The sequence below is a fragment of the Mastigoproctus giganteus genome, chromosome 4 (genome assembly GCF_048544385.1).
Source record: "Mastigoproctus giganteus isolate SK-2022 chromosome 4, ASM4854438v1, whole genome shotgun sequence".
NCBI classification, from domain to species: Eukaryota; Metazoa; Arthropoda; class Arachnida; order Uropygi; family Thelyphonidae; genus Mastigoproctus; species Mastigoproctus giganteus.
Genome location: NC_143578.1, coordinates 144,428,695 through 144,452,878, shown reverse-complemented (window position 1 = coordinate 144,452,878; position 24,184 = coordinate 144,428,695). Strand labels below are relative to the sequence as shown.

At 37.5% G+C, this 24,184-nt stretch overlaps 1 protein-coding gene across 3 annotated transcripts in view; it reads right to left on the bottom strand.

The window, feature by feature from the left end:
- The window catches only part of LOC150087109 (protein O-linked-mannose beta-1,2-N-acetylglucosaminyltransferase 1-like), a 637,681-nt gene that overhangs the window by 471,490 nt on the left and 142,007 nt on the right, over nt 1–24,184 (bottom strand). For all 3 annotated transcript variants that reach the window (XM_090372960.1, XM_090372959.1, XM_090372965.1), the window contains exon 2: nt 12,488–12,585. The gene's annotated coding sequence lies outside the window, so the exon portion shown is untranslated. The remainder of the gene's footprint in view (nt 1–12,487; nt 12,586–24,184) is intronic.

Here is a 24,184-nt window from a genome sequence, read left to right as displayed (position 1 = left end):
ACTGGTAGTCGAAGAAGAGGAGAAGAATTTCATCTAGACTCCTTGCTGCGGAGGATGCGTTTTTGTTGTCCGATGCTGCGGTATATCCGTTCAAGAGTTGGGCTGGGCGGGTGAGTGCTTGCTGGGCCCCTCTCTTTGAATCTTTCCGTGGCATCAACCCCATTCTTCAAGCCTTCATATAATCCCATCAGAACGTGAATGCCGAGTTCGCGCTTAACCTCCTCATTATATTTGCAACGAACACATACAAAGGAATTCCCGTGGATGTACATGTCCTACTAGAGGTAGCTTCGCAAAAAAGACCAAGAGTAACACAGAATCCTGATTCTGTGTTGAGCGAAACTACAAGATCGAAAAGAATAACGCCAAGTTCATCCCATTTATTTAATGGCAGTACAAACTATGCTCTTTTAGATTACTTTATGTACTACGTGATAAAGTCAAGTCATTAAAACACGTTTGTATTGCTATAAATTATAGTTTTTAAGCCTCCTCTGATAATGATTACACTGCTATAAAAATTACGTGGAAAACTTCCAAGCGTTGTCTGGCGGCAGAATTTGAACGTTTTTATCGACACAACACAATGAGCAGAAATGGACTGTGACAATTACGAAGACCAAGTAACTAACAAATTCAGCAACTTATTCAAAGAATTGTAAATAATTACTACACTACTAATTTTAAATCAAAAGTTATGAAAAAAAAAAACAATTTTTTTTAAGCAATAAAGAAAGTTCCACTTAAAGGATTCCCGAAAATTTCCACCTCCCCAAGAAACTTTTCTAATCAGCCGCTGGACGCTTTAAAGTCAATGGTACCAATTTCTTCAGCAATTTCTGAAGCTTTGGTTTCAATGCTACCCTCAGAGATAGGAATGCTTTTTTTGCGTACCTGACTAAACCATTCAAATGTCAATTTATCCACTAAAGCAGTATACCATAAGAAAACGTATGGTACTGCTTTTCATTTCCTCTCCATTGTTTTAACAAAGTTTCTCGATTTTTCATAATTTTTGCTGGTGAAATCGTGCCGATTTTGAAATGATCATCACAGTAATGAAACAGAACTTACGAACTCCTTTCTAGAATGTTCTATTACTTCTACTTTTTCTTTCGAAGTTAAGTGCTTTCGAGAGTGATACTGTAGACAGCAACTGTAAATTCCTTACCTGAAACTATGTACATTAATTTCAAAATGGTCCAGAAATTGTCCACTTTGTTAAAACATATTCAGCTAAAACTATTCAGCTAAAATATCTAAACCAGATGAAGCCATACGTTGTATTTCGAAATACAACATACGCCTACAGAAACCGAGTACTGTACTGGAAATACTCAAAAGGCCTATGCATTTTGTTTCATTACTGTGATGAACGTTGCAAACAGGACAGAATCGAATAAGTCAACCACTAAAAAAGGAACTGTCAAGGACATAGAAATAAAATGAATATTTCCACCTTCTTGCAACAGTGCCAGAGAAAATCAAGGACAAGACATCCCAATGGATTTTTTTTCTCCTAATGGCGAAGTAAACATATTTAAGAGAACCTTTATGAAAATAAGCTTTCATTACGTATGAGAATGTGTTTATTGATAAAATAAACGATGTCAGAGATGAACATTTCCCTTGTAAATTGTACATAATTTATTTAAAAGTCGCCTCTGAGCTCTGAAGGCTTTCTGGACAAAACATATATTGCTAGTTAGGAGAGGCCTCCCCTCCAAAAAAATCCAAAATGAAATTCACTTTTCCTTCTTTTATGCTTATTTTCAGATCTTTAGAGTGCCACAAAAGCTGAGCCTCAATATTATTGACAAAAGTAGGTGCGTGCAACACTGCTGTTAGTGTGAGCAGACGCGATTTACGCAATTCGCTAGAGAAAATTAATGAACATTACATTAGTTATTTTAGGTATGCAAATTGCTCAATTAATTAGGATAATGTGGATAAACATAAATCTTTTCATCCTAAATGTCGTGATTTGATGGCACAAATTGCTTAGACCCCATAAATTCTACCCTTATTCGCATCTTGAGTAAGAGCAGATTCTCGAAAGGGCATAACTGCGCAAGAACAGAAGCACTTCTTTAATGACTTACTCCTCTCCTCCCCCCAACTTTCAAAAGTCAATAGGTCATGTTGACCAAGTCTTCAATTATTTCTATAAGAAATCCATCTGTGATCAGTGATGAGAAATAAAATAAAGTAATTAATATATTGTACATATATATAGAGCCTTGCTGCCAGAATAGTAAGGCCCTCTTGTCAGGAAGACATAGCCTCTTTTCCTTCCGATGTAATTTATACTACCAGAAGTATAAATTATATAAATTAGAAGTAAGTAATAAACTTCATGGATTCCATGCAACGTTACTCTAGAAAAATTCACAGCATTATGTCTAGTAGGGACTTGGCTTAGTTCACAGAAGAAAATCATATACCTGAGGGAAAGCAACAGCTAATTTTTCTTTACCAATGATCGCTGCTAGAAAAATTCGTATGGAGTCCTGATCTATGTTTACAATTATATTAGGATCTATTATATTAGGATCACCTGGAAAGATACTTTCAACTAATCATGTGTATTGTGTTTGTAAATTGCGTGTGTTCTCTACTCGATTTGCCTGCTTTACTTGACGAAAAACCCCAGTTTTCCAGTTGGAACCTTGCTATCTACGCCTGAGGTCGACTAAGTCAGCCTCGGAGTGAAAATAAACCCACAAAAGTTCCTCGCATCATCAACGGGATTGGAACCCTGACCTTATCCGGTGTGGGAAGGATGGTGACGATATCACTGTGCTATCCGCGCAAACAATATAACTGAATAAACTATTATATTAGAGTCACTCGGTAATTTCTTACATATACCCGTATTTGTGTCTGTAAATTGTGTGTTCTCTGGTCGATTTGCCTGTTTTGCTGGACGAAAAATCCCCATTTTCTGGGGGGAGGGGAATCTTGAGACTGACTAACTCAGCCATGGAGTGAAAAATGCTCATAAAACTTCCCCGCGTCATAGACGGGATTCGAACCCATGTGGGGGGTTGGCGACGATAGCACTGTGCTACCGCGCATACATTATAACTGAATAGATCAGCGTCCTTGGCAGACTCCGGAAAGCAGCGCTCCCAGAAAACTTGTATAACAGTGTCCGGGCATATCTGTCGGATAGGAAAATTGAGGTCGTCACAACTTTCCGAAGAGTTGTTAAAAGCGTCCGAAGGGGCTGCCCACAGGGATCTGTCCTGGGGCCACTAATGTGGAACATGGTTTTTGATGACTTCTTGGCTCTGGACCTGGGAAATGTGTCCAGTCAGGCCTTTGCTGATGATCTCATTTTAATGGTGGAAGCGGACTCCAGAACGGGACTTGAAACACAGGCAAACCTTACAGAATTGGGTGAAAACACATATGTTAATGATTTCACCAACCAAGACAAACTCAGTATTATTAAAGGCTCTCTAAATATCAGACGACCACCTCAAATAAAGATAGCGGGATCCACCATTAAACTAGCAAAGCAAATAAAGTATCTATGTATTATCCAGGATTGAAACCTGTCCTTTACACCTCACCTCACCTACTTGAGAGAGAAACTAAGGAACCATGCAGCACTTGTAGCAAGAGTATCTCGCAGGGACTGGGAACTCAACAGGAAGACCCTGTTCCTGTATTATAAAACAATATTCATCTCAGCGATCACCTACGGATCGCCAATCTGGTTCAGGAAGGCCGGAACCGCGGTCAACAGAAGACTGCTGGACACTATCCAAAGAAACATACCTGCTACAGGAGTGGCAAAACAGATGGGCCGGTACCACCAAAGGAGAGATCACCCGAAGGTTTTTCCCACAGGCAAATAGAATATACCCGAAATCGCCATCATGATTCTTCCCAGGACTTCATACAACGTACTTAATAACAGGGCATGGCCCCTTCAATGCAAAGCTCGCTGGCTTCAGACTCACAAACAACCCACATGGCACTTGTGGAGAAATAGAAGACTAGAACCATCTTATGTTTGACTGTCCCATATATGAAGACCTAAGATGTATTCTAATTGCAAAAGTGAGATATCTTCCAAGAGGACAAGAATTTCTCCTTGAAACCGAAGAGGATTATAAAGCATTGTCACGATTCGCCCAGGACCTCTTCGCGAGTAGAAGGGTGCAAATTGCCATACACTGAGGAAAAGAGGAAATGTCACTCAACCATGACAACGCAAAGACAAAACATATCACCAACCAGCATTTCTCCTCTTTAAACGAAAGAAGATTAAAGCTGAAAAACTTGATGACAGACTGCAAGCGCAACCTCAACAACCCGAACTGCAAGTACAGGACTTGTCTCAGGAATGACCGACAAACCTAGAAGTTGACATCTCTTTAAAAGAAGCAGAACTTAAATAGAAGACCTTTTTTTTTTTTTTTTTATGAAAACCCCAAACACGAAAGGTATCAAAACCTATAGTACGTAGTACCCTGCATGGGTTAAAGGAGAAGTATGGGGGGAGGGGGGGATGCCGCAAACTTTGCTCTAGAGACTAAACATGGGGTTCGCCACTTCAAGCCTCCAATAAGCAAAGCGGTGGTATTTCACCGGTTGATGAAAGTCATCTACCACCTATGGACTTGACCTCATTGCAGCTCCGCTGCCAACGCTACAGGCTATACCTGTGCTCTCTTGCACGGTACTTTCTTTCCATTTCCCTGGGGAGGGAAGGAGATGGTTTCACTGTCTCTTCCCCTCCTCGCCCTCCTTTTCCTCCTGGTGGGACATGGGCCTGCCCCACTGACCACAGGGGTCACCTCCTCTATCGACCCCTTACTTCCTATTTCCTCCCGCTAGCCTTCAGTCTCTTCCCTACTCTGTTCACTTTCACAGCGTAACCCCACACAGTCTAAATTAAAATTTAAAACTTTGACCTGCGGTCGCCATCCCTATCGGTTCCATATTTTTGACTTTTCCCCGCCTGTCTTCAGTCTCCCACCCTACTCTGCCTAAACACTAGCGAATGCCCCATACGATGTCAAAATTAAAAAAAAAATTGTCAAAATTCCAAATGCATACGAAAACCCCTTTCGGCCTAACCTTTCAGCGACTACTTCCCAATACTATTAAATTATTATTTTTTATTTTATTTTTAAAATTTTTTATTTATTTATTTATTATTATTATTTTATTATTATTATTTTATTATTATTATTTTTTTATTTATTTATTATTTTTTATTTTTTTATAGGTCTTTGCCACCGAAATCTCAGGAAATTAGGTGGCAGGACCTGCCAGAGTAAAACTTAAAATTACTGGGTACCTGGTCTGCCTCCACGAGCATAGTGTTAACAACGTTGGGCTCCAGCAGGGGTCTAGCGGCTAAATGGCCAGAAGAACAACGAAACACAACACTACACTTACAAAATCCATACACTTTTAAATCTCTGGCCTTCCCAGTGAACTGGTACACCTACAATGAAAGCAACGCGGAGATGGGGGAAACCCCTGGTGCCGTTAGACACGAACACACTATACACTATACTTCTAACTATAACTATGGCATGCAAAACGGTGAGCACCCATGCTCTGCAGGTCCCGGCAGGAGCTCTTCCGCTGGACCTCGAGGTGACTAGATGTGGACTCATGTATTTACTGTCCAAGAATATACCTGCCTCCATCTATGACTTTACTTTGGACCCAACCAACAGCCGGACGACAGAGAAACAACGAATAGTGGCTCACATGTTGAAGATTTGGGAGCACAGATGGGAGATGTCGCCAAAGGGTCAAGTTACAAGAAGCTTCATACCGATAGTCGCAAAAATGTACCCAAAAGCCCCCTCGTGGTTCTATCCTGGGCTAAATACAACCTACCTCCTGATGGGCCACGGCCCATTTAAAGCAAAATTGAACGCACTCGAAATAATAGAAGAGTCCACATGCACCTGTGGAGAACCTGAAACCTAGCAGCATATTATGCACGACTGTGAATGCTACGAAGAACACAGAAGTAGACTTATAACTGAGATTCAATACTTGGCGAATAATCAAGAGTGGCAGGACCTGCCAGAGTACTTTTATCTACTGGATTCAGAAGATGAATACAAAGCCCTCAGCCAATTTGCACTTGACGTCTTCAATAGACGACAAACAGAAATAGCCATCCACAACGAATACATGACAACAAATAATAAATAAAGGCAAACTGATAAAACATCAACACAGAGGAAAGGATAGCAAAATACTAAGGACAAACAGCGTAATATGCAGCAGAATAAATGAAACAGCATCGACCTAGGAACCAATGGGAGTGGCTCCAGCCAGGATGTCGTCGCTCCCAGGATGAACCCGCACACCTAGAAAAGGACCAAGCCTCACCAACGAGTCATCATCAGACTGCACTTGCTGGAGGGCACTGCAAATTGCCGCTATGGCGAACTGGGCGGGGCTCCCTTGCCCAGCCCACATTCTCTCCCTGTCCCTGGTTGGGTGAGGGGAAGGTCTTTCTGCCCCTCCCCACCACCACCCCCTATTTTCCCTCTGGTGGGGCAAGGGTATGCCCCACTGATATACCTGGGGTCGCCTTCCCTATTGACACCATATTTCTGTCTTTTTCCCCCAGCCTTCCGTCTCTTCCTCCCAACTACTCTACCTATATCGCCAGCAAAAATCTCTCCCCTCTCCCCACCCCTTTTATATATATATATATATATAGGTCCTAGCCACTGAAATCTCAGGAAATTAGGTGGCAGGACCTGCCAGAGTACTTATCTAAAAATACTGGTGTATCTGGTCTGTCTCCACGGGGCCAAGTGTGGGCAACGTTGGGCCCCAGCAGGGGTCTAGCGGCTAAACGGCCAGATGAACAACAGAACACAACACTACACATGTACAATATCCATACACTTTTAAATCTCTGGCCGTCCCAGTGAACTGGTACAACCACAATGAAAGCAACGCGGAGATGGGGGAAACCCCTGGTGCCGTTAGACACTAAATACACTTTACACTTTAACCTTTTTGACGTTAAAAACGTTTTTACTGGCGTTATTCCAAAAATTTTGTAAAGAAAAACCGTCACGCGAAATGTGTTACGGAAGTGACGTCATCTTCAGCTTCCGCCAGAAGCGAATTATTGTAACTTGTATTACTGCAATCATACTTGCATGATGACAAACAATAATTTATCTTCTACTGGACCAAATTTAATGAAATTTTGCACAAAGCTTCAACTTAGCTCTATACTAGAGGAAAAACTTTCAAACCTATGAAAATTGCAGTATTTTTTTTTTTTCCGGGATAGTGGAAATATGAACATGTGATCAGGGAAATTTTCTCACATAATAAACGGGATTATAGTGGACGTATAGCATATCGTTGGAAAGCTAAGGACTTCAGAAACAGAAATATTAAGGTTTTAAGATACAAAAAAACCTTCCTCAACTTGGACATGTCATCAGATCTTTTGATAAATACTACGCGTAATGGAACAACTATAGATGGTGTATTTAGTCGTGAACTAAAATCTCTTCAATGTAAAACTGATATATCCTACTTTAGTCATCACAGACCAATACTTTCAGTAACCGATATGTAATTATTATTAATAAAATAAAAGCATTGTTATATTATTATCCATGAATTTTATTAATATCTGAAAATTAAAACGTTTTTAACGCTTGCCGATGACTCTTAAATGTAAAACACGTTGAATATGCTAGCGGCAGGATACATTATGTACCTGGTACAGAATTATGGGCGCTTTTTTTCACAATTAGCTTCAACAATTCTCCTCCACTTTCCTCTCAGTTGACATAATATCACTCAACTCCCCTCCAAAATTTCACTCATTTTTGGCATCTCTATCCCTAAAAATTTCCACTCATCGGCAACCTAAGCAGGATCATCAACAGTAAATCCATTCATATCTAGTTGACCAATATGATTCAATCCTTTCATTCTACAGTTTACATAAGTAAAGACTTCGTTGCTGCCTTTCTTTGCAGGAGACTTCTTGTAATATGGCCTAGCTTGCTTAACCTTATTTGTGACCTGATTGCAGACTTACAGACTAGTTCACTCGTATTTCTGCTGTAGATATCTACACTACCTGATAATTTGATAATTTATATGCATCCCATGCTTCTTCTCGTTTGCCACGAGTTTCTTTAGGTCAAATTACATTCAATTCGTCTAAGCGTTGAAAGCATTTCTTAGTTGATATGAAAAGCCTAGCAGCTGATACGATTTCTTCACTGAATGAATTAGAATTTGCTGTTGGTAATATCATCAGCTGGTCTCACTATAGAGTTCAAAAACTGTTGGACACCACTATTGTCACCCTTATGAAAGCAAAAGTCCTTCCATTGGCAGCAGTGTCTCTAAGAACTCTAAGAAACTCACTTTGCAGATGTTTGCTGTGGCCAATTTCCTCAAAACGATTGGATTTGTCTAACCTTCCAGAAAAGGCAGCACAAATCACATTCACATAGAAAAGGCTAAAGAACAACATCATGGTGTCAATAGGGAGGGGAAACACGACGTCACAAGGGTCCAGCAGCGCCTCGACTTGAGTATTGTTTGGATAGACCAGTTGATCTTTGGATCGGACCTTACCTTGCCAGGAGGAAATCCCTGGGGTCACTATGGAGAACCAAACAGGAGCTTAGGAGGGAGTCGTTCACCCTTCACTCATCACCCCAGGCGTGTGACCTCATTAGCCCTATAAAGGCTAACCCCATATTAAAGAACCATATAGGATCTCTGTGATATAGGATTCTGCCCTCCTAGGGATCTAATACTGGATCCTCTATTGGCTAAACTGCTCCCTAGGAAGGCCATTCACCATTCTTTACACTACCATAGGATGGACCCCTTGGGAGAGCCTACTCAAAGACCAACATCCTTATTCTGGCACAGCTTGTCACGTACAGAACGGAGGCATCCTCCATGATGGTAATCCTCACTCGGCCATCTACTCCGCGCAGTTTTTTTTGCTATCCTGTCTAGGTCGAATCCGCATAAAGAACTCCCCCACCTAGAAATTGTTCCCATACAACATACATACTCGACTCCTTTAATCCGGATCGATTGGGAACGGATGTGTGTGTGAAGAAAGCGTACCGGACAACAGATCGCCATCAAGCCTATCTCCTCCTCTTCAGCCAGAATGAAGTGAATTCAGAGATCCATCTCGGTTGTTGTCATTGCTGTTGTTGTCGTTGCTGTTGTTGTTGTAGGATTTAAGGAGCGTCAGCAACTAAGACCATATTGCTCCGTCTATACTCTCTGTAAATTGCGTCTGTTTGCTGGACGAAAAACCCAAGTTTCCGGAAGAAAATTCCATGCTACCCTCGTCTGACACCAACTAACTCAGCCATTGTAAATAGGCCCATAAAAATTCCTCATGTCATCGAAGGGACTTGAACTCGGTCTTTTCCATCCGGTGCGGGGAGGACGGCGGCTCTGCCATTTGTGCTACCTATGAGCGCATCCATCTCGGACCAAAGACTATCTACAAGTGGTGTGATTCAACTTCACACATCTGATGCTTCAGATCCTGCCCCCCCCCCCTAGAGCATTGCAGATGCAGACTAATATATATATTTTAAATAATCCCTAATTTTTTCGTTCAATAAGTAATCAATAAGTTTCGTTCAATAAGTAATAACTGCAGCCATTGGCATTACTACTAAATGTTGTTATCATTATTGTAAAATATCTCTTACTCTCTAAAATAATTACGTGTCTAATGTGCTTATCACCCCACCGACACACCCTCCTGTCTCGGGGAGAAGTATACATCTCTATTTGATGTCAATAAATAAAACTTGATATTATATATGTTTTATAACATCACCTATCAGAATAATCTAAAGTTTTATAAGTTGCACTCTGTTATTATTTCGATTAATACTTATACTTTGACATTTGGCCCGCAAATTCGATTTTGTACAGTATTTGGTTTCAAACGAGGGCTCTACTCTTAGCTCGCGTATTTTGAGCTAGAAATATTCTTGAAGCTGACGCTGTTTCAGCTTATTTATCTATTTTTTTTTTTTTTTTAGATATTAATGATATTTCTTCAAAAGTTTTCTTCAAATCACATTGCAATTTTTAATTTTCTTTTAATTACTAGGAAACAAGACGACACATATTCAACACAGTTTTATTTTCTTATACCGACTTCCTCTTTTAAGGCATTGGGTCTATAGCCACTACCTTCATCAGGTGAGAACATCCTCATTGAGTTGAATTCATAATATTTCACTTTTACACCTTCTTTGGAAGATTAAAAACTGATCCTTTGATATTCATTCACATTTAAATTCTTCGGATGAGAAAAGCATAGTACAGCGATCGAATGGTGTTACTTAACTGAATATTGTCCGCGCAAATAGCTGCTTGCAAAGACAAATATTGTATGCGGATAACGTCGTTGCAATAAATCCCCGACAGTGTGAAAAAGAGCTGGATTCAATTCTTGCTACTTACTGAAATCATTTCTTAACATTTAAGCAAAATTAAATCACCCATGTCGAACAAAATAATCTGGGCGCCTGCCTTGTCGAAGAAAATATGAAATGGATACAGTACTGTATGCAAAATTATAAGCACAACGAAGTATAACATGGAACTTCCTCACGTTATACGTCTAACTAAAACTTTTCATTATTAAATAATTTAGGCTTACATAACATTTTATTTATTTTTTATCTATATTACATTTTTGTGCTATAATGGGCAATTTCATTCATTCATATTTGTACGTGAGGGAGAGAGAAACACAAGAGAACAGTAAGTGCTGTATTTACTACAATATACTGTATAACGACATGCGTGCTGTTAATAGCAATTCTCACATCGCATCGGTATACAGCAAGGTAAATCTCATGCGGAATAGCAAAAATTCATGTAGCGCGCCCGCCCGCGTGTGTGTCTAAGATTTGGGTCCACTTATTGCAAATGAAAGACGGTAACAGAGTAGACACCTGACAGCAAAGTCATTAGCGGCACGCTAACAGCATCAGATACTTTATTAGTAGGAGTTTCTCTTGCAAGCTAACCAGCACCAAGGATCGGGAGCACGAACAAGCACTTTCCATCACCACGAACAAAACGCGGTTACGCCTGCCGCTGTCACACAGGACAAAATGTCATATCCCTACAATGACACTCCACTCACATCGCGGCAATACCTCTACCAACATGCCTATTGCAGTCTCTGACGTCTCCAATTAAAGGGGATTTCTGTCGTCCATTAGCTGGGTAGAAGCAAGACTCTTAACTCGGTCTTTGCAGACCATCTGCCAATAGCAGACGGTGATTTCATTGTCGCTTCAGTACGACCAAGTGACAGTCTTCCGCTCTTCAACAACCCGCTCTCTGTGTACTGTATACTTCGGAGTGTAGCAGAGAAACAGGCTCTGTTTCTCTGCTGCACTTAGAAGTATAACGAGTCAATTACTTGCATTAAGAATCTGCCACTTTCTTGAAATGTAGGGTTAGAACGATGCTAAGTCCCTTGCTAACAAATACAAAAGCGAGGGGCTCACTTCCGTGAGCTACATAATTTTTGCAGCGTTACAAAACACCTAAAATGGGGTGAATAGGGATTTATATATACTGTATATTCGTTAAAGTTCTTTCAAAACTACACACGCACACAGAATTCTTCAGAGACAGGGAGAATGTGCAAAGATTTCTGTACTGCATTCTTGTCTGTTACAAAACAGTCTTATAGCAAACCTAGTTAACATCACAAATGTTATCTATTTAAACGAGTCATGACCAGACCGCGCGTCTATCTTTCAAACTAAGTTTGTCAAGTGTCAGAAAATCAGTTTTTCGGTAGCCCAATTTCCCGGAAAAAAGAAAAGAAAAAAAAAATCCATTTTAATCCCACCAAAACTCCGCTTCTTGTATCATTTAGTCATTTTAATAGTAGTTTGCTTCGTCAGTAAATGAATAGGAAGTTCCTTTCACCTCCAAAATTATGGGGCTAGCTACCTACTATCTCTTCTTACTCCTGTTTTTAATTATAAAAATAGTAATTACTTTTTTCTGAAGTTTATTTACCTGCTTTCTGAAGTTAACAGGTAAATAAAAAATGGAGAAAAGTGAGAAAACAAACAATTCAACCTGAGTAAAGTGTAATATGTGTTTAATTTCTTAAAAGACTACAGATTATTCTCAGACGTTTCGTGGTGGTACTTCCTGTACCACTTTTTCAGTGACTGTAAAGACAACAGAACAGGTAAATGTGGTAACTTCATTTCTTACTTTAATTACATTGATCATTCTTAATAATATTAAGTTTTATGTTATTGAGTACGAAGTGTAATGAATTGAACAATTAATAGTTAATAGGAAATTTTACATTAATGCTCATTTAACAGACAATATTAATAGTTAATTTGCAAGAGAACGCTAAATTTAATGGTAACTGAAATAATTCAGTAATAAATAATACCAGTGAATATTGACATACCTGAGTTGCTGTCCTTATTACGCAGTCAACTTAGCACACTGACTCTGGTTGACAAACTGAAGTAGTATCGAAAGTATCACTAAGAACAATCTGTAGTCCTATAAGAAATCAAACATCGATTACTCTAAGCAGGTTCAGATTAATACTTTCTCAATATTTCAATTCATTTATTCACTACGTTTCTATTCATTGGTCTTATAATGATCTTAATTTCATTCTTTTTATAATCATTTTATCAGTTATGTAAATTTAGTAATTTACAATATAGTTGTGAATATACAACTATATTGTAATAAATGTCACATTAAATATTTTAAACTAATTTCTGATTTAAATTTTAATTTTTTTATTGAATGGATAAGGATATATTTATCCTCAATAATAAGTAAATATTTCTTGTAATATAATTTAAATTTATATTTGCGTCTGTGTATTTATTATACTTGCATATTTGTAGTGTATATTTATATCTGTATTTGCATCTTTATGACAATTGTCTCACACATTGTAACAGGATCAAACAGTGATTAGTATTAGTATTAGTAATGTCCGCATGGTGCAAGAAAGCCTATGGCTGCACCAGCCAAAAAAAAAAAAAAAAAAAAAAAAACAGAATAAAACAATGATAAAAAAATAAAATAAATAATAATAATTAATAAAATAAAAGGAAATTAAACCTATCATCCTATGCGCTTCTCTCACCCGAAGGTACTATCCAGATAACCTTTGAATTTCCCCACACTGTCAGCCTCTACCACACATGTAGGCAACTTATTCCAGTAATTTATAACTCGCTGGCTAAAATAAAACTTCCTGCAGTCCAATCTAACATTTCCCCCCGTAACTTAAATTTATGTCCCCTAGTTCTAGCATCATTTATAATATTGAAAATTTCGTCCTCATTCATTTTACTGATGCCTGTCAGAGCCTTAAACACCTCAATCAAGTCTCCTGTAAGGTGTCTAGTTTCCAAACTCTGCAACCCACATATTCGAAGTCTTTCTTCATAAGGACGCCCTTTTGCCGATCTCACCAGGCGAGTTACCCGTCTTTGCACCCGTTCAAGAAGCTCAATGTCTTTCTTTAGGTGCGGCCTCCGTACTTGAACACAGTATTCCAAGTGTGGTCTAACAAAAGCCTTATATAATGGGATTATCACGTCCCTATCTCTACTTGCAAAAGTTCGATAGCTCATCGATAGGACACCATGGGCCTTCCTTGCAACCTGTTTACAATGCTCAGAGAATTTCATGTCTGACCGTATCGTAATACCCAAGTCCCTTTCCTCCAGTACTTGGTTTAGTTGAACTCCACGAAGTGAATAAGTTATTTTGGGATTACTGTTTCCCAGGTGTACTGTTTCCAAAGTATAATACCTTATGCTTTGTTTGATTAAAGCAGCTGCCATTTTTCTGACCATTCCTGAAGTCTATCTAGGTCTCTCTGAAGAAGCTCAGCTTGACAGTGATCATTAACTACTCTACCAATTTTAACATCATCTGCAAATTTAGACATTACGCCCTCTATCCCTTCATCGATGTCGTTTATGAAAATTAATAACAACAGTGGTCCTAATATTGATTCTTGGGGAATCCCACTTCTTACATCAACCCAATCTGAGGAATAGCCATTTATCACAAACCTCTGCCTCCTGCCCTGAAGCCATCCTGCTATCCATTTAAGGATTTTCGCAGTGATTCCAACCTGTTCCAGCTTATAAAGCAACCGCTCATGTGGGACTGAGTCAAAAGCTTTGCTGAAATCTAAATAAACAATGTCGAAATTATTCCTTATATCCAGCTCGTGAGTGACCCTTTCGAAATAGCGAACCAGATTTGTTAAACATGATTTTCCCTTTACAAATCCATGCTGAGTATCCTTGAGAATTTCAGTTCGATCCAAATGATCCTGAATTCCACCCTTGATCATTGCCTCCATGATTTTCCCTACCACTGAATTCAGACTGACAGGTCGATAATTTTCCACTTCACTTTTAGTGATGAGTGATGATAAAAAAAAATAATAATAAATAAATAAATAAAATAAAAACATCAGATCTTAGTCATTACAGGCTGGCTAAAAGATAGGAGACAAATGGTTGTCATAAATGATCAGTGTTCAGGGTAGACCAGCATAACAAGTGGGACTCCTCAGGGATAGTGTTTGGTCCCCTCCTATTTCTAATTTTCATAAATGATATTGACACGGGCATCGACATCGAAGAAAAAGTTCGCTGCGACCAATACTAATAATATGTTTTTGTATTATCTAAAGAAAATGTCTGGATTTATTTGAGTGGAAATAAATCCCCCAAAATAAACGGTCTGGATGAGTTAAATACTTTGGAACACACCTTCTTACTTTTGTTACTTTTATTTCCTAGATTTTAAGAGCACGAAACGAAGTTTCATACGGTGCCTACTTTTGAACAAAGAACAGTCCCAAAATCTTAAAATAGCAATACAGTAATAGTAATTAGACCATTGTTTCCTAACTTGTGGTCCGCTAGACCACAAAACAGCGTTTTTTCAGTTTTTTTTTTTTTTTTTTTTTTTCGGTAGGCGAGAATCATATCAGCTGTAATTGAAGATACAGCTATGCCTATAAGAACCTAACGTATTCAACACATGTTAAATACGAGTATATAACACTATATTTAAAATATAATTATTATATATTACTATATAATGATATACTATTTGCATATATATAGTTTAATATTTTTTTTTGATTCCGTGGCCGTTATCTCAAATATAAAAGTGGTCCGTATCCGAAGAATATGTCTGAACAGTACTGATTTAAATGATACTTTACCGAAACAGAAAATGAAACCATAAACATAACAGTACTAGAAAAATTTCCAGGGAAATAAGAATTTTATTATATATTAACATATTAAGAAATTTTATAATTACTATATATACTCTAGATCAAGGGTGGGTAACAGCCGGCCCGCGACGATGTTGAATCCGGCCCCCTCGGTAAATGCATAAATATAGAAAATCCATACCTGACTACACTCGCCGTAAACGTTCGGCTTAATTCGGTTCAATCGGGAATCGCGGCCAGTACAACAGTAACCAAGTGATTCTACGCAGCGTCAAAGAGTTATTTCCTAATTATTATTGTAGCATCGATCGAACGAAGTTTCTTTGGGTTTGACTTCTTATTGAAAAAAATAATATTGGTGCGAGATATTTTATGTTTTATGCCTTTTCTAATTATTACAATTTTTAATTTAATATAATTTATAGCCCATAAAATGAGCCAATTAAAAAAAAAAGAAAAATTGATGCCGAATGCCGCATTTTCAATGATAATTGGACATTCAGATATTTAAAAAAAAAAAAAAAAAATACATTAATAATTTGGTAATTCAAGTAATATAACATTTTTTAGGTTCTGATTTTTTTTATTAAATCGTTCAATCTATTCCGGCCCGCATCATGATACGAAAATTTCATTCGGCCCGCTGACGAAAAAAGTTGCCCACCCCTGCTCTAGATGGTTCAGTAAAGTGTAATCTTTGAAGTACTGGGTTGTCAGTTGACCCATGCAGCCTTTCTACTAACAAAGGCCTCCTCTGGTCTCCCGCATCAACGAGCTATTTTCGACTTCCACATCATTGCTGTTGGCAAAATATTATTAAATATTATTTGATTATTGGACCGATCGCGATACACCTTAGACACAAGTTATTCATGAAAACGCTAGCTGGATCGCAATTTCAGCGATACTCATACCCGCGCGTCTTGCGCCGAATACCATATCGCGTTCAAAATTACTTAATCATTCTGTCGTCTTTATCATTCTCGCATTTAATTGAACACAATCAGCGTCCCATGTTCTTCACATCTGCTTTATATCGCTTGGTACAAACATAGTTTTGTGAGTGAAGGCGCACTGCATTTCAGGAAAAAGAGCAGGTGTATCTAATAAAGTGACCTCTGAGCGTAGAAAAACAATATGAAGACACTGGAGTTAATATATGCTGGATACATGGGGGTGGTCAGGGAACACCAGAAACCATACAAGCGGAAACCATAGTTCAAAACATTTGCTCACAAAAATTCACATTTTATTTCAGCTTGTTAATAGCGGAGGATATAGGGTTCCCCTGAGTTTCTCCAGTTTTCAATCCACGCAGTATGCAGAGTAACCTGTTAACACAAATAAAAACAGAAGCACATGAATAAAAAAATAAAGAAAAACACCAGTGCACATAGTACCAGTCATATTTGGTCATAGTACCAGTGCACTATGACCAAAGTAAATTATACCCCAAAAATTCCCAAGATAACAAACTAACCGAATATATACTGTACATCCTATACCAATGATTTTTCCTTCTGTCTATACATTAAAAAAGTTTTCCTCCTAGTGATATTTATTCGAGCCAATGGGGAAAGAGGGAGAGGCAATTACGTCACCACAAATGCAATTAATTATTGACAACTGCCTCCACAACGTTCACCAACCTCATGCACGTCCTTCACTGTCTAACATATCTGATGTTCCATTTTAAATTGAAGTATTTTGTAAATATTTTAAATAGGTGTTTTAAAATCGAGAACTCGTTTTCCGATTTTAAAACAGCGGGATGGGGGAAAAGTGGGGGAATAAACACCCTAGGCATGTCAACCTAGGAGGAAAGGTTAATCATTTTAGTTAATTATTTTACATGATTGTTAAATGATTAACTAAAACAATAAACGTGGCTGCTATATATATTAACCATATTTAGCAACCATGCGGGCGTGAACCACAGTTCATTCAAAGGGCGAGTGCTTCTGCGTTCTGGAGCCTGATCATTCGGCTATGATGGGTCGATAAATGGATTAGATAAATGGTAGAATGTAACAGTTCGTCGTACTGCTTCTCGATAACTTTATGATTTAAAAGATATTTTTGTAGTCATCTTCCTGAAAAAGATTTTGAAAAATATAAAAAATAAATTTTGAGTCGTTCCCTAGTTTCTGAGTAATTTTCGTAACATGTTTGCTGCTCCTCATTTGCAAATGTTATTTGTTTTATGAATGGAAATGGTTTGAGAGGAGACAGTCGCTATTTTTTTAGAGTTACGAAAGTATTCACATCGTGGTGGTTTTCTTTGCGTGTTACCATGAACAAAACAGTTTGGAATGAAATATAAACCATTGATTTTTATTTTACCGTCGCATGAGCTTGTCAGAATCTGTACCGTGTTAGTTTATTTTTGATGAGCGCATGCTGATGCATCTCTAAACATATTGGTATGGTCACGGTTGAAAACAATCGAAAGTGATCTGCGCTATTCAGTTCTTTTTTTGTTGTTATTGACTTACGTCGCTCAGTGTTCACAAATGACAGTTATTTCTTAAACAGCTCGTTCTATTGCGGAAAGTTCGGATACGTTTGAAGTTTTTAAATTTAGACCAAAGCTAAATCTTTCTTTCTCAGTTTTTCTGTATTGAACTCCTTATTATGTGTGATACTTTTATGTTTATGAGAAGCTTATCGTCGCTTACGTTCTTCGGGGGAAAGGGGGGTGCTACATAAAATGCCACTACTCTGGTCTATATTCGCACGTAAAATTTTAATTAAAAAGAAAGAGAAAAAATGTTATTCGTTGATGAGTGAAAAATTATTTGTTATTCTATTATGTGAGAGAAGATAATAAAAATTTAGCAGTTTTGAATTAATCTGTATTGCTTGTACACACTGAACAATTTAACCCTCCACGGTAAGGATAAAATCATAATGATAAAACCAAATAATTGGTAAAGCTAGGGAGTAGCCAATGCTGATTCCAGTATATCAATTGAGAGAGTTTTAAACCCTGCCTCAAATGATGATTTTAACTGCCTGAAATAATTGTAACTCGCTTGTATTAGAAGCAGATTAATACGGGAATAGAAATAAAAATATAACGCAATATTTTAGAGAAAACTAATACCAGAAATATCATTAATTACTGTGTTTTTTTTTTAATAAAAATGTTAGCTAAATTGATGTGTTATAAATTACAAAAAAAAAAAATGTGATAGGTCAATCGCAAGATCTTTTTTTTTTTTTTTTTTTTTAATGTAATTGGCTAGCATAGAGGGAATGGTTGCCGAACCCTTGGTCTTCACTTTATTAAATGTTGCTCTCCTTCTGAAGCATTACTGTGTTCAGACGAGTGTCTGGCCAGGATATTTGTATTACAGGACTAAAAAATACTGAACTTTTTATTCATTCTGTGCATTCGGGTATTCATTCTAAAAAATTGTTCATTCTAAAAAAATCATTCTAAAAAATTCATTCTAAAAAATATTCATTCTAAATATATGAATATTGAATTCAGAAATTAGTTATATCGCTATATATATATATATATGCATTATTTTCTGAGATCATATTCGCTGGGTGTATGTGTTAAATCTGTAGATGTGTGTTGTTCTTGGTTGAATTGCATGTTGTGCGGGCGGATTAAACCTGGAATGACTGAAATAACTTACCGGGAGTTCTACTCTCTGCGCCTGAGATCTACCAATTACATATTGACAAGAAATTTTAAAATTCCTCAAGTCTCTGATTGGATTTGAATCCAGGCTTAGCCAAACGAGTGACAAATGGAGAAACCGCTATGTTGTTACGAAGGGCAAAAACGATGTCGGAATTGCTCCATGTACAGTCAAAAACTATTAGGTCAAGTAAATAAGACATTACTGTTTGAATATGAGAATTAGGGAAAAGGCCTCGTGCTACGAGTGATCTGTGCGCATTGCGGAGACTGCTAAATAACTATTGAGTTTACTGCTGATTCCTTCGGTCACATGCTGTTTCAGAACCTTCACCACAAGTTGACTAGGCAAAGAATCATGCAGTTTAAATCAAAGCACTACTCCAATGGAGAAGTATGTTGCTATTTATTTACAATGTATAAAATTTTAGAAATTGAACAGGTCATGTAATAGAAGCGCAAGCTTCTGCACCCTGCTGTTTAGTGGGAGGAGGAGCATTGATCTCTACTTTCCGAATCCCTCCCTTTTTATAGCAGAGGAGTAATGTGATGGATGGAAGAAAGAAAATAATGTATAAGAGATTTTCTTCAATTTTTTTGCTTTATTAATACTAGCTAAATTCCCCTACTTCGTTCGGGTTTGCAGTAATCTACGTTTATGGTAATTAAGTAGCTTAGAATCATATAGGTAAAGGTGAGCTGTTGGACTTGGGTTGTAGCTTCTGTAGGGCGATTCCTAAACGTTAGTTCAACTTCATCATGGTACTCTGTGATGACAGAGAAACAGGAGTAGATTTACTGCAGTTGGTCTCTTCGGCTTCCAACAGTTTTGGCTTTTTTTTGCAGCGGTAACACGCCACAGACGTTTAACACTGCGTTGGGACTACCTTGCTGCTCTCATTATTTTTAAATTTACTTTTCTATGGATAACGCAGTTTTTGATATTTATGTTTAGCTTGCATCAGATTTTAAATTTGTAATTTTCTCCCCCATTTTTTAGACCTTTAACCAAATTATCCCACCCTTATTTGATGCTTGCTATTAATTCATATATTAAACCAATCATTTTTGCTTTACAGTTCCCTTCTCTCTCTCTCTAATTGGCTAACCAATTTAGCCTATAATTTTATTTAATTCATTATATCATATAGGATATTCACATTCTTTCCTTCCTTCTCCTTCCTTTAATATTTCCAATTTCTGCTATTCTCCTCCTATTAGTTTTATTTTAGCCACGTCAGGCGATTTTATTATTTTATTATTATTTATTATTAATAATATTATTATTTATTATTTTATATATATATATATGTCGATATAAATTATAAACGTGTATATATATATATATATATATATATATGTTTGTAATTTATTAATGCGAGTAATTGTGGGAACTACTATTGAAGTGTAAAGCTAACAATGGCCGCGAAATTCTTAGCCTTAAATTCCACATTGTATTTCTTGATACGTTTAATTGATATGTTTTATTAATTGGCATTTCTTCGAAATAATTTTAGAAAGGAAATGCTTTGTAGCCACCGATGTTTGCTTTACTGTCTTTCGTTTTCCTTTTTTTCTTACTTATTTTCTTTATTGCTCATTTAATTAAAGTTTATTTTATTTTACTTGCGCGCGCGCATGTGTGTTTATTTAAAAATTAATAGCACAGAAGAAGTGAAACTGTAACGTAAGAGGAGGCAGTGGACAAACTGAAAACAAATTAAATTCAGAAAACCAAAAGAACAGGCCATAATCAAAAACAATTTAGAATAAAATAATAAAGCTACTGAAGAGACTGGCTTAAAATAAAATACGGTGTGGCATATCAGATTTCAGCGGAGAACTGCATACCAAATGCTACGGGAATCCTAATTAATAAAAACACAGAAATGGCAAAGAAATTAAATTAAATTGATATTAACAGAGCGAAATAAAAATAATAAAATCGCCTGACGTGGCTAAAATAAAATTAATTAAAAAAATTGCCAGCTATAGAGATGTTGGGACCCCCAAAACCATCTGAGTAAGCCGAGGAAGCCTAAATTGTGATACATCACATATAAAATAAACAAAAAAAAAAAAAAAAAAAGAGAGAGAAAATGAAGAAATGTCTGCCATGAATCCGAAACTCTTCAGATTGCTCCGGAGCTATTTATTTGAATGGATGCAGCAATTATGCCGCCAATAAGTAAAGAGGCCATAATGTTAAACAAACCAAAAACTCACCGCAACATAAACTTAAAAGGCGGAACTGTAGGTGAAGTCAAATATATATATCAACTGCGGATGAACACCAAGCTCGGAGAGTCAAGTAATATGCATAAACTACGAATAGACAAAATAATTATTGAATAATAGGGCTACGTTGGCAGTGACCAAAGCGAAACAACTAAGTATACTGAATGAAAAATATATGGAGTGAAACAGAGCAAATATTGAGTGGAAAAATATAAAAATAACCCAAGGAAACAGCGCGCGCCAAACAGCAGGCATAGATTCCGTTGTAATATTTAAAAATTAATAGTAATTAATACACTGAATATATAGGACAACTGTTGATTTCAGTTGACCTAAATATTCAGTGTATCGCACTAACTTGTCTTTTCGCTTCAAAAGTGGTATTTGTGCATCTGTCCACTCTGATATTACCTGTAAAAGACTTAGTAATTTGGAATATCCTCTTTTTGTTCTTCTCAGGGTTAAAATTTCTCTAGTTCATTCTGCCAGATTCATATGCTGCCTCTATCGTTCTCCCACCTCTACTAATCACTTGGAACTCTATAATTTAATTTTCTTGAAACTCGATTTTGTCCAGTCCAACTTTTCTAACAGTGAGGTAATTTTCTTGGTGATTTTAATATTCATAACTCCAGCTAGCTTCAGTTTTCTAGTCACACGTCCCAGCTGCGCGTAAGGCTCAGATTTTTGCAATTTCCAGTGACACAGATTGGTCATTTACCTACCAAAATAACAGACAGTCCTAACCACACACACACACACACACACACACCCAACACTCTTGACCTTTTTCTCACGAACAAGTCTTCAAGGTACACAGTCGAGCTCAGTAGTCCTTTAGGCACCTCAGATCTCAACTTGGTCATGGGACTCTTCTCCAGTGGAGTTTTACTCTTGTTGCCAATTTCTCTCTCGTATTGTTTGGCATTACAAGAATGCGACTTGGAATGATCTGCGAGATTTTTATTATTTTTCTTGGTTCGATTACTGTTTTAAATCTTCCTATGTCAGTGTTCGCTCAGGTCGTGTCCTTAAACAGTATATACCTTAAAATGTCGTTATTTACCTAAACCTTAGTTTCCCAATAACTGTGCCAAGGCTTTTCAAGACAAGAATGATACATATCACAATTGGTCATTCGCATACAAATCTCCAGGATGTTTTTGTGTCTACATTAAAGCTTGCAACAATTTAAAAGTTATTAATCAATACAGATGAGATTTTGAACACCATAAGAGCAGAAAACTTGTTTCTTGTCCAAACGGTAATCCAACATTCTGGTTTCTTGTCAAACTGGTCTATTTGGCCGCAACTTTTGTCCACGTGTACTTTCACCTGTGTTAAAATTTGATGGTTCTATTGCCTCTTCAGCTAAAGATAAAGCTGACTTACTAGCATCCTACTTTTCTTCTAACTTTTGTATTAACAATCTTGTTAAACCACCTCCTGCCATTCCCAGTACACTCACTGCCTCCTGTAGTCTTCCGTCAAAAGGATGTCAGAAGAATTCTGAACAAGAAAACATCAGGTCTTGATGAAATTTCTCCAGTTGTTCTCAAAACCTGTGCACCTGAGCATTCTCATATTCTTTGTTGCTTCTTTACACTTTCTTTTTGCCCTGGTGTTTTTCCTTCTGCTTGTAAATTTTCTCATATCCAGCCAGTTCCTAAAAAGGGTGACGTATCCCTCCCATCCAATTATCGTCCTATTGCACTTACCTCTAACCGCCATCTTCTTAACTATCTCAAAACCTGCCATCTGATCAATGATCACCAGTATGGATCCCATCAGTCAATCCATTTGTGTTATTCTGGCTGGCTTATGTTACCCATCTGTGGACAAATTCAATGGAAAAGTTTAGTGAAACTCAAGCAGTTGCTCTTGACATTTCAAAGGCCTTTGATCGTGTTTGGCATGTCTTTGACACTTCTAAAACTCAACCCTGTCTTCTCTTCTTCTTCTTTTCCGATTAAGCATGCTGCTTGTTGGGTTAGGATAAATCCTCCTCCTATCTTCTTCTTGTCCTTAATTTTACTTTGTTTTCTGATTTCCTCATTTTTAACGTTATCTCAGTGTTTTATTAGTTATTTTTCTTAGTTGTTTCATTTCTATGGTGTCATTTATTTGTTTTATTTTTGTTCTTGTGCCCCATGTCTTTATATACCATCGCTTTATATAGTTTAACTTTAGCATCCTGATTAATGTTTGGATTCTTCTAATTTATGCGGTTATTCTTTATTGCCCCCCCCCCCCCCCCGATATTCTACTCCTGGCTTATATCTCACAAAATGGAATCTACTGCTCCTGTGCTTATCGTCGATGGTACTCAGAAAAAGCCACCGTAGACGAGTGGTCATTAGGTTGCATAGTGCATAAGCACATGCTTTGGGCGACCGGAGTTCAAGCCCGTGACTGTTAAATACGGTGCTGTTTCTTGTATTCTCTTTATTTGTTAAACTCCTCTGATCGTGCGGTCGTCTCGGAGTATAAACTTAAAATTTATTTTATCTTTAGACAAGATCCATATCTCTATTAGGGATTACCTCGACTTCTAATCTCCGTTGGCGTAACACACATTACGAATATTGCTAGCATTGCATTTAATGAAGTCCTATTCCCTTTAGTTTAGAAATGGGTAATATATGCATGTGCCGTCCCGCTCCTGAATATTTTGGTAAAATCCTTATGTCATCAAACATTTTAACTAGAGTACCAAGCCGCCAAGATTTAATTTCTAGCACGCGCCACTTCATCAACAACATACTTTGTAATAACAAGATATTTTCAACGATGCCCGGTCCCGATTTTCCACAGTTTCACGTCAATAGTTATTCCATGATCGTCTTCAAACATATATGTTTGACGATCATTATTTGTGGCATGGGGTCTCAATCTCGATTCAGATATCCTCGCCCTTATTGAGACCGCAGAACTGTTTTATTTGATTTCGAGTTTTTATTCCTGGGTCCGGTTAG